This window comes from Hippopotamus amphibius, chromosome 5 (genome assembly GCF_030028045.1).
Source record: "Hippopotamus amphibius kiboko isolate mHipAmp2 chromosome 5, mHipAmp2.hap2, whole genome shotgun sequence".
Taxonomy (NCBI): domain Eukaryota; kingdom Metazoa; phylum Chordata; class Mammalia; order Artiodactyla; family Hippopotamidae; genus Hippopotamus; species Hippopotamus amphibius.
The window spans coordinates 146,393,422-146,403,025 of NC_080190.1; the positions used below are offsets into that span (position 1 = coordinate 146,393,422).

General features: G+C 36.9%; 1 pseudogene; it reads right to left on the bottom strand.

Moving 5' to 3' along the window:
• Positions 1 to 446: 446 nt before the first annotated feature.
• LOC130854047 (60S ribosomal protein L31-like) lies at positions 447 to 825 on the bottom strand (annotated as a pseudogene).
• Positions 826 to 9,604: the final 8,779 nt, after the last annotated feature.

Below are 9,604 nucleotides of genomic sequence, written 5' to 3' on the forward strand. Positions count from 1 at the left end.
TTATAAAAATGAGATATTTTCTCACCTTTCAGATTTGCCAAAATTGAGCTGACCCAGTGTTTTTAAGGATATTGGGATGAGGGTAAACTCATATATCATTTTTGAGAGATAACTGTTAATCATTAATTATTGGACGTTTTGGGGAGAACAATTTTTTCAATTTATCCAAATTTTAAATGACATTTCCTCTGACCCAATAATCGTATGGCTAGGAAGTGTTCATCATGGCATAAGTAGGAGGATATTGAACTACATCATTGTCTGTGATAGTAAGAACTTTCTGGGAGCTAATACTTATTGAATACTTAACTCTGTGTCAAAAACTGTTCTAAGCAACTTACATGCATTAGCTTATTAATCCCCACAACAATGCTATGAGGTAGATAGTTTGTCATTCCATTTTTTTTTTTTTTGGCCGTTCTATAGCTTTAATGGACAGTCAGCAGTTAGTTCTCATCCACATTAACTGTCTGCAGATTTTTTGAAAGTGGTGACAGGTACATAGGCAACCAATGTATAGAGCTTGTTTGGTGAAACTTCATCTTCATTACGTTTTCTGGACAACCGCACACGAATACGGTATAGGACGTGCCTTATTCCTTTGGCCCAGACAGCTTTGTTGAGCCTGGTGTCAATGCGCACATCTGGAGCCCCCCTCTCCTTCATGGCAAATTTCCGGATTTCTCTGAGTGCCCGAGGGGCATACTTCTTGAAACCTACTCCATGGATATGCTTGTGAATGTTGATAGTGTATTCTCTGGTCACCACCTCCTTTATGGTGGACCGGCCCTTCTTCTTCTCGCCACCCTTCTTTGCGGGAGCCATCCTGCTGGGCTGGGGTTGGAAAGAAAAAAAAAGTTTCATTCCATTTTACAGATGAGGAAATTAAGGTGCAGAAAGGTTAAGTCACTTGTCTAAGGTCTGGTTAGCAGTGGAGATGAAATTGAACCCAAACAGTCTGGCTCTGGTGTCCGTGATCTTAACTACTATCCACTTTACGTCTTGATAAATTGTGGCACAAATTTACAATTGCTTGCCATAATTTTGAGATTCAGCTCCGATAACTGAAAGGTATAATTATAACACACTTGATAGGAAATCTGACCTAGCTGAACTCAAATGGCAACAAAACCTGAAACAAACTGACATGAGGCTATTTACAGTTGTTATTTATCGCATTTAGTGACATATTAATGAATATTGCACTGTAGAAATATTAATGTATTTGATTGTAGGGTGTGTCCCGTATCCTGCTGGGGTGTTTTATAGCAGATGGCATATATACCGTATATGAATGAATTAGATACTTGGGAGCTAAAATCAATAATAATGGGAAAACTGGGATGAGCTGAAGGAAAGGGACGCTTGAAGAGGGACTCGTAGATTAATAATTTGTAAACCTATATGGATCCATGAGCCAGTCACTGAAAAAGGAAATGTAATGGGACGGGTTTTGAGGAAGCATGAGTCCAATTTGATGTGCCTTTGAGACATCAGCAGAGGCTTCAAGTAGGCAGCTGGGTACATTGATGTGGAAATCCAGGAGAGCTCTCTGCTGAAGATTGAAATTTGTGTTTCAGAAGCAGGATGTGTGAAATGCTACTGACATATCAAGTAAGGCAGGATTTGACTTAGCCTTTTGTAGATTATTGATAATTTTAGCGAAAGCTGTTTCCATGGAATGTTATTGTGGAATCCTGGGCTGAGGACTTAGTGGTAGGGAGGAAATGGAGATAAAAATTACAAATGACACTTTCAAGAAGTTCGGCTCTTGAGGATGGAGAGAAAAAAAAGTGGTAATTGGAGGAGGCTGCACAGACAGAGGGAAGATTATTGAGACGAGCTTCAGAACACAAGATGGAAAAGGCATAATCAACATGCAGGTTTTCTGAGTAAATGCAGTGGGGTAGGATCCAAAATGTTAGTGGAGGGATAGGCCTTGGGAGCAAGAACAGGTGATCTCTTGTTTTAGAAAGGAAGGAGGATAGCACATGTGCAAATTCTGTGTCCATAGGTCTCAATGCTTGGAATCAAGAAGGTGAAGGGATCCCATCAGATAGGTTCACGTCAGTGCCTCATCTTATGGGGCACAAGCGTGGGATGCATGTCGGTTCCATGAGAGAAGAGATTTGTTAATTGTGGTAGATCATTAAAGAGACCAGCAGAACATTGTCAGGCAGTTTTGAGAATCTGTTGAGATGAGAGTTAATGGCTTATTTCGATATCAAACTGCAGCATTTTCTTCAGCAAGACTTTCTCCTAATAAGGCTATTAGAATAGAGAAGTAGAAACATCCCGGATGGAGAGGGCCATGGCCCTTCAGCAGACCTGTCCCTGTTTAAGGAAAATTGGCTCTTTGCCCATTTCTAAATCATTCATTTCTAAATAATTATCGTAGCCAAGGCACTAAAGTGAAAGTTATAGTGTAGCATTTAAACCAAGTTTGGGCTTAGAGTCAAGTGTTCTTAATTGGAATTCCAGCTCTATATTTCCTTAGCTGGGTGTCCTTGGGCAGATTCATTCATCTTCCTGTGCCTCAACTGCCTCATCTCTTAAAATGTGTTAATTGATGGAAAACACTTAGAACACTACTTGCACAAAAGTGCTCAAAAGATGGGAGATCCTGCCCAGGGCCTGATGGATAATAATATGAAGGAGTCAGTAAACGTGGAGAGTGGCTTCAGTCTAGGCTCTTAAATAGTATGCATGACTTCTCAGGGAACCCACGTGTTAGCTGCCATTTTTAAAATTTATAAATACCATCTGAAGAAATAAAGCTTTTTGAAGTATGCCCTTATATTTTCAGTTTGTTCGCTAAAAGTCAATGAAGAATAAGTACTTCATAAAATATGCTTTCTAAGACTGTCCTGGGTGATTTAGTGAACCAACATTTGTATAATAAGATCTCACTCAGTGTGGTGGCGTGGAGAGGGAGAAGGAGGGAGGAAAAGAGAGAGAGACACAGAGAGAGAGGGAACACTCTCTGGGGTCTGTGTCTTTTCTATAAGGGCACAAACCCCATTCATGGGAACTCTACCCTCATGATATAATCACGCCTCGAAGTCTACCTCCTAATACCATCACACTGCGTGTTACGATTTCAACATATGAATTTAGGGAAAACACAAACATTTAGTCCATGATACTCCTGAATACAATTTGTGAATTTGAAATATTTCTTAATAGAAGAGCTCATTTAATGGGAAATGGAAATTACCAAGAACAGTCCTGTATCAGGGTTATCTGCATGGTGTATTCCTTGTCGCCTTCAGCATACGTATTGATTGAGTGGTTTCCTGGTTGCTCTAACATTATTTTTCCTATGTAGGTATTATTTTAGCTCTTACTGTTCCTTTGCTTGTCATTATTTTCCCCAAAGAGCGCTTCCTGCAATTTCTTCTCTGCCCACCTCCTCCCCTCCCCGCCCAGTATTTATGCATATTACTAGTTAATCCTTGGACCTTTTAAACCTTATTTGTGAAGATCTGCGTTTCCCTGTAAGATAATTGCTTACTTTTCAAATGGTGATACTAAGTGATAAAACCTTGGTTTCCTAGTTGTTGTATAACAAAGGGAGTCCAACTCGATGATGGAAGATGCCTTAGAGGACTGGGGCAGGGAGGGTGGGGGGGACTCGAGGGGGGGGCGTCAAGGAAGGGAGGGAATACGGGGATATGTGTATAAAAACAGTTGATTGAACCTGGTGTACCCCCAAAAAAAAAAAAAAAAAAAAAAAAAAAACCTTGGTTTCCTAGAATACGCAGGGAATGAGTCACTCTGTTCTGCTTACAAAAGTCTTCTGTGGGCATCTAGTAAACACTTTGGATATCTCAAGCTCCGTGTTTTAATCATTTTCGAAGAAAAATATATCATTAGTTTGCTTTATTTGTAAAAGAACACTGTCAGTTTGACACATAGACGATATGATCTCTGCTAGTATTACAAAGATACTGATGATTTTTAAGTAATTTCTTACATTAGTACAATTTTCAAATTGAAGTATTTAAATTCATTCTTTAAATGTTGATACATTCATCTCTTGAGAGAAAGCCATTATTCAACTTTGAATAAACACCATAAATTAATTTCCCTCATCCTTATTTTATTCCATAACTCATAACCCGTGTTTATAATCCAGAGATGTGCCTCTTTAGGATGTGATATTCATTTTATTGTGTATAAGAAACAATAATTTAAAAGCTACCTTTAGTGCCCCAGGAGTAGTATTATTTATTTAATATCAATGATTTGAAGCCAATGAAAATGCTTTCAATTTAAAAACATTTGGCTCTTAGATTTTGCCACTTTGTACTTAATGTCAGTCATGGCTCTCTCCACCCACCCTCCCCCTTCCCTCCCAAAAGACTAGGATTAGAACCACAGTTTGTAGTCAAAGCTATTGAGGAACAGTGTTTCATTTGAATGTTTGGTGCCTTGCCCAGCATGTGGCAAGACTCCATAGATCATGAAAATCAACATTATCATTAATGTCTCAACACCAATAATTTAAAGGAAGAACAACCTTTAATTTAAAAATAAAAGTGAATCAGCACTAAAGATGTTGCTGCTGCCAGGGTTCTCATACACCAGAATACTTTTAACATGATATTTTAAAACTCTAAATTATGTAAAATTGTTTTCAGAAGAAATGATAAAGAAAAGGAAGAAAAAAAAGAACATTTATGAAGTTATTATAGGGTAAACGGGTTAAATTTGAGTATTTCACCATTTCAAAAATTGCTATGGCTATAATAAAAAGGATATTCTTTTAAAATCTATACTTACTATTATAGACAAAATTGAAATTGTTTTCTGGTGACTATGTTAATCACCATAAAGGTAATTTATTGAGTTTCTATTGCATGTAGTTTTCTTCTATGTGTTATACTTAGAGACGTATGTGGGTTTTGATTATTATAGGGAAATATTTATATACTCATTGCATCTGGGGAGATTATACCTTGTCTAATACCATGATATAAACATCCATTGTTTAGAGTATTGTAAGATACAGCACTAAATACATAGGTTTTTTACTGACTTTAGAAAATTTTATCTTAAGAGTGAAGAATGGGGACTTCCCTGGTGGTACAGTGGTTAAGAATCTGCTTGTCAATGCAGGGGACACGGGTTCGAGCCCTGGTTCAGGAAGATCTCACATGCTGCAGAGCAACTAAGCCCGTGCGCCACAACTACTGAGCCTGTGCTCTAGAGCCTGCAAGCCACAACTACTGAAGCCCACTCTCCTAGAGCCCATGCTCCGCAACAAGAGAAGCCACCGCAATGAGAAGCCCATGCACTGCAACGAACAGTAGCCCTCGCTTGCTGCAACTAGAGAAAGCCCATGCACAGCAATGAAGACCCAATGCAGCCAGTAAATAAATGAGTAAATTAATTAATTAATTTAAAAAAATGAAGAATGAATCTAAGTAGTGGAATCATACACAATCTTCTGGTTTCACTAAAGCCTCTTGCTAATTTTACAATTTTGATCGAAATCATCAATCACCTCCTCATTCTGGAAGCCAGAAAGTATCATGATTTTTATTACAATAACTTTCATATTTCTGTTTTTATGTCTTTTTAGTTGGTGCCTCTTTCTCTTGTGCCTTAAATGTGGCTCCCCTTAGGAATACTCTTTGGTCTTCTTTTATTTTTTTCTGCAGATTTCTTCTCAGTGATTGCAACGGCATAAATTCCATAGCCTGAGGCTCTACTAAACTATTACATAAAAAGCATTTTATAGATTCTTGAATTCATTCTTTTATCAAAAGTTACGAAGAATTTCTTTATATCTATGGAAGGTGATGGGGAAGTAAAGATGAAAAAGATACCATCCCTGCTCACTATTAGCTCAGAGCCTAGAGAGAGAGACAGACAAGGAAATATTCTCCTAAAGTGTTTTTATAGGGACTAAATTAGGAATACAAAAAAAGGCCATAGTGGAACAGAGGAGTGAGTCACCAATTCCACTCTTATAGAAAAGGCAACCCCAATCAGGAATGCACCAGCAGCCAGCTTCCTATCAAGGCAAGCATTTCCTGGCTATTTGTACCCAGAAGTTCAAAACAAATACATATTTTCCTTCATACCCACTTTTGGCAAAGTCTTTCTGATGTGCTAATCTGAACCAGGTATGGTGAAAGATATCAAGTTCCAAAATTATAATGACTTGAAGGTAATCCTGAAGTCTTGAGAATTTTCTAACTCAGCACCTGCTCTTGTCACAGTCAGGAAATCCTCAAGAAACTCAGAAAACACATGATAAGGACCCTCCTTATTATGAATGTATTTGTTATGGGGATGTGTGTGAGCATGTGCACACATGATATGTGGGGAGGATTGGTGTTTCAGCTGCAAGTGTGGACAGACCAGCTTGCTTGGTACTAAAATAGGAAATCTGGGTACTGGGATGGGTTGTGAACTTCCAAGTGAGAAAGACAATTGAAAGAAAGAATCTGGGCTGCTAAGTGCTCCAGGGGATTCCCTATGAGCCTCAGAAATGTCTCCTGAGAGCAATCTTCAAACTGTTGCTCCCCCTTTCCGTTTCTCTGTTTTGGCTTTTTACTTTTTAATTTCTATCTTTAATTTTCACATTGTTTTGGTTGTATTAAATTTTTGTCTCCATTTAAAAATAATACTTTGATAACTCCAATATTTTTAAATTTTTTAAAAAATTAACAGTACTTTAAATCAATGATTTTAATTGTTTTTTTTTTTTCAGATCTATTTCTTATTTGATTTCTGAATGCATACTTCACAATTTCTTCTATTTTATGGGTGTTATTCCTTGCTTTTCTCCTTGAGAATTCTAGAACAAAACTTTTTTCCTTTTCTTCTGTTATTTTTACTTTATCTGGATGGAGCTCTTCTTTATATACAGGTAATTTGTGGACACATACACACAGGCCCCAAGGATACCATCACAAATCAATGGGAAATGGATGTATTATAAAGAAACTGTCTAACTCTTTGTAAACACACACACACATACACACACAAAACTTCTTTCCTACCAAGCATGAGGGGGATCTCTAGTTGGGTTAAACCTGATTGTGAAAGGTAAAACAACAATAGTTAATATGAAAAAACGGTCTCCTAGATTATAAAGAAAAACTTAAATTTTCAAAGCATTAACCATAAGAAAAAGAAATAGATGAATTGAATTAATTCCAAATAAAATATTTCTGTTCAAAAAGGGATAACATGGACAAAGTTAAGAGATAGATGGCATACTGGGAGAAGAGATTTGTAATGTTTTAAATCTACGAAGTTTTTAAGATTTCTTAGTCATTTAAAATATCTTGTCTAAAAAAATCCTATTTATCTTACCAAGTCTTTTAAAACTGAATTTTCTTACTCTGCTTTTATAATTTAAAAAATGACTATTGTTAGGTAGGGTTTATAAATGTATAATACCAGTGGAGAAAATGAACCTTGTGTTTCTTAATGTGTGATTCAAGAATTATCTTCATTAGAACCTGGTTAATTGGTTTAAAATGCAGATTCCTCGTCCCATGCCAGCCCTAGTTAAACTCCCTCTGGCACTGGGTGATTCTTTAGCACACAGCAAGAAGCAGGATTAGTTTCTTCCCAGCACTCTCCATAGGGATCCATAATTCCTCTAATAGGTTGATCCTACAATTTGTTCTCCAGATATACTTACCACCCTTTGGCTAATGGCACTTATTTACATAGTAATTTCATTGCAGTTCTTTCTGTAGAGGAGGTACAAAGGGTTTAATGAAATCATGTTTCCTTTGGATAGATTGACTTTAATTTTTATATGAGGTAGCCATATGTTTTAAAATCTATAGTCTGAAAAATTGCTTCTTTTCTCATAATCTGCTCTACCATAATGGTATCGCTGGTGGAAAGATGAGCAGAAGTGTGGATAAAATAAGAAGGAAAAAAATAGGAATTTGGGGGAATAAAAATCATCGTTTTCCCACAGTGATGCTTCAGATTGTGGAGGTTCTGAGTTTCCACTTCTTAATAATGGATACCTCTTACCTATGTTCAAGTCTGAAGATTTGAGAAGAGCCTTAGAATTCAAGAAAAGAGCACTTTGCATGTTGCCAAAATCCTGCTATCATCTTGGGAGCTACTTTAATGATCACAAGTGAGGGCAATCAGTGTTGATTTTAAATGATTAGTGAAGATTACAAGGTAGTAGAACTTTTTCCGTAAAGAGCCAGGAGATAAATATTTTAGATTTTATGGACTATATGCTCTTTGTCATAACTACTCAACTCTACTTCTGTAGTATAGAAGCAGCCGTAGACCATATGCTAATAGCAGGCATGGCTGCGTTCCAATAAAACTTTATTTACAAGAACAGATTATAGATTTGGCTCTCAGGTAGTATTTTGTAGACCTCTGGCTCAGATATAAAGCACACCGGTTCATATCTGGTTGCCCGTCAACATTGTTTATTGTCCCTCAAGGTTAAGAGTCAGGGGCTCAGCAGAGGGGGTTGTGTTGGTAGCAGAAAAGTAAATGTCTTGGGAGAGAGACTTATCTACTCAAATAAAGTCAGAGTTTATTGAATGGGATTGTGTTTACAGAGACAAATTAATGCCCTCATAGCATTAAAAAAGATAAACTAGTGGGTTTCCATTTCCATGGAGATTTTATGTAACACAATGGCCTTTCTACTATGCCATTCTAAGTAATTACCATCAGCACTGAGGCTATTAATTCAATATAATCAAGGAATGTAAAGGTCAGCTAGCATTACACTGTATCCATCACTAAAATTCCACATGTTTTATAATTAAGTTTTCTTGTCAGACTTTTCAATATTATTTAGAGATTTGGCTGTTTCTACCAAAATGAAAAGAGATTATTAGCAAGAAATAGCATTCATTCACATTAAAAATTCCATTTAATGTATTTTTCCTGTTACATTAAGCAGAAGAGGCTTTCATTTATTTCCAGTGTACCCTTGCTTGGTGTGGGTGAATGGAAGGGACATCACTTATTGATTTCAGTCAGATTTAATGAGCAGCAGTTACTTGTTAGCCCAGGTTCTTTTGTCTCTTTTCTTCTTCTTTTTGCCCAGTGACCCAAACAACCACTATAATGGACTTGCTTTGTACATTTATCATGTCCTTACTGATTGGGCTGCTTTTGAATCAGGCATTTTGAGCTTGCAACTCTTATTTGCACATGTCAGTCTACACACACAGTGTTATGTTTAAACCATGATCACTCTATTACCGTCCAGTTTCTTAACAAGCGAAATGAAATTGAAAGTTATATTCCTCATATAATATTTGGCACTAAAAAGTAAACAGATAAAAAACTTACTTAATAGGGAAAATGCTTTAAAAATTGGAATGAGCATAGTTTCATTATAGAGCCAATTTTAAGGGGTTTTCTGGAGATCTCAGTTTATCTCCACAAAGTCTATGTTTAAATCATGCCAGAAAAATGGGTACTAATTTCATGGAGTTTCTTGAGAAGCAGGTGCTTCAGTCTTGCTGGATTTTGTCATGTCTCTGCACTTTGAGAAGTGATATACACCGTGTGTCACAGCACAGTAAAATAAAATGGGTGATATTTTTCCCATAGCCATTCTAGCACCTACAAGTCATGTGAT